Below are 2514 nucleotides of genomic sequence, written 5' to 3'. Positions count from 1 at the left end.
AAGGAGCAGCGGTCCACCAATAAGAGAGATGAAGACATGTTTTCGGATGGCCACAACGCCCCCTCGCCACCCAAATGTGCATGTTTCAAGTGTACATTGGGAGTCGACGGAACATCGGGAGTCCGCTTGCTTTCTCCGGATCAGCTGCCACCCCCCTGATCTACCAGATAGACAAGAACATGTCTTCTCCGCCAATCTCATCCACCGAAGCTCCGATCATGGCTTCTTCTACCTTTATACTGATATACCCCCACGGAGCAACATGCGGGCAAGGGAACTCTTGCTACCCTTCAGTAAAGCAGGTATCTCTTATAGATGGTGACTGCACCTTGGCCAGGATTGAAGACCGCGACTAACCCCTTTGAAACTTGTCTCTCAGGGAGCTGCGATCCATCAAACATTTCATTGTTAACAGAGGGGAACCATTACTTGGTTAAGACGACCGGACACGCGTTCCCCACCATTTCGCATCCAATCGAATCGCCGCACAAGAGCTCGTTACCTGAGAAAGGTATAGCATTGGCTCGCAGCTTGTGTATTGCAGTTCAGACAGATAGGCCACTTTAGATAGTTCTTCGTGTTCACAGTTAAGACCACGGTGCTAGACCCATATGGAATTAATTCTTCAAGGAGCAGCGGTACACCAAGCATTTCATTGTGTACTAGAAAGCACCTCTACCATGTAACAAACATACGACCACCAAATTTCTGCTTACTTCCCCCAGCGGATAGTATTTGCTAGTATCATCCACAAAGTAAATCAATTTTTTCAATGTACCGCTTCTTGGGGGAACTGGGCATGAATCAATCAAGCATTTTGAGGTAGCATGTCCGCTTCACCGCGAGGTGCTCTGAATACCATTATACATTCTTTTTCATCATCCACTTTCAGACCACTACAAGACCCATACTGAATTAATTCCTCAAGGAGCTGCAGTCCACAAAACATTTTACTGTGTACTAGAGGGCACCTCCACCATGTAACAGAAAACATACAACCTTCTTAATTTAATTCTGCATTGTTTCCCAGACGATTTGTTAGCCATACAACAGTACCATCCACAGTAATTCACCTCTTTGAAATCCAATGCATTGTAGAGAAACTGAGGTGGTAGCATTCAAACCGTTCTGTAATGTTAATTCTGCTTCATAGAAAGGTGCTACAGGTTCCACAATAATTAATTGGATATTTTTGCAATATATATAGGGCGAGAAAACTCGGGGGGACTCCCTTTTCATTTATGTACATATTCTTTCCATATTGCAAATAATTCCAATTTTTCCCGATTGCATGTCCCCCTAATATACCCAAAATGGGCCTATCGATGGGTTCACAAAGGTACCCAAAATATGAGATTTTGACTGAAAGAGGCTGGCTAACTTCCGGGAACATGATCATAGGAAATAGGTCAAAATCCCGAATCGCAGTTGTTTACGAACAACCACGAACGGAGACTTAAAATAACCTATAAGGCTGGAATTCATGGGGCCTGTATAACAGGCATTTACACAGACTCTCGGGAGGGAGGGCTCTGTGGCCGGGAGAATTTTCTGGCTCCCCGCCCGAAACTTTTCAGAGTCCCTAATGCCTGCTTGAATGTGAATAAGCAGAGCCCGGTAGCTGATATTTTGCCGGGGTGTGGAGGCCCCGGTCGCCGCCAAATTCCTCTGGTCACAGCTTGTGTTAATACACATGTTAATTTTACATGCAAACCACCAATGACAATTTTCCTCGGCCGCGGAGGCCTCGGTCGCCGCCAGAATTTTCTGGTTCCCGCTCAATATATTGCAGAGTCCTGCAGGCCTGCTTCTGTAGGAATATGCAGAGCCCGGTAGCTGATATTTTGCCGGGGTGAGGAGGCCTCGGTCGCCGCCAAATTCCTCTCATCCCAGCTTGTGTTAATACACATGTTAATTTTACATGCAAAACCACCAATTACCATTTCCTCGGCCGCGGAGGCCTCGGTCGCCGGGAGATTTTCCTGGCTCCCCGCTCAATATACTGCACAGTCCCGCAGGCCTGTCTCCAGTGGAATACACACAGTCCGAGAGCCGAAAATTTGCCGGGGTGTGGAGGCCTCGGTCGCCAACAGATTGCCATAGGCTCTGGCTGCAATATTTACCGTGTATTTTTTCCCTCCAGAGACACCACTACACCCTATATAACCCAAAATGGGCCTTGACGCGTGTACACGCGGAGCCCGAGCGCCGAGAGTTCTCCCGGCCGCGGAGGCCTCGGTCGCCGGGAGAATTTCAACGGCCCCTGCTCGAAATTTTTCTAAGTCCAGAATGCCTGCTTCTCCCAGCCTGTGTTAATACACATGTTAATTTAACATGTAAAATCACCAAGGACCATTTCCTCGGCCGCGGAGGCCTCGGTCACCGCCAGAATTTTCTGGCTGCCCGCTCCCCATGGGTAGACGCGCTGCCCAAGCGCCGAGAGTTCTCCCGGCCGCGGAGGCCTCGGTCGCCGGGAGAATTTCTCCGGCCCCTGCTCGAAATTTTTCAAAGTCC

This window comes from Bacillus rossius, unplaced genomic scaffold, assembly GCF_032445375.1.
Source record: "Bacillus rossius redtenbacheri isolate Brsri unplaced genomic scaffold, Brsri_v3 Brsri_v3_scf608, whole genome shotgun sequence".
Classification (NCBI taxonomy): domain Eukaryota; kingdom Metazoa; phylum Arthropoda; class Insecta; order Phasmatodea; family Bacillidae; genus Bacillus; species Bacillus rossius.
The sequence above is the reverse complement of the archived record's forward strand: the minus strand, read 5'-3'. Positions refer to the sequence as shown.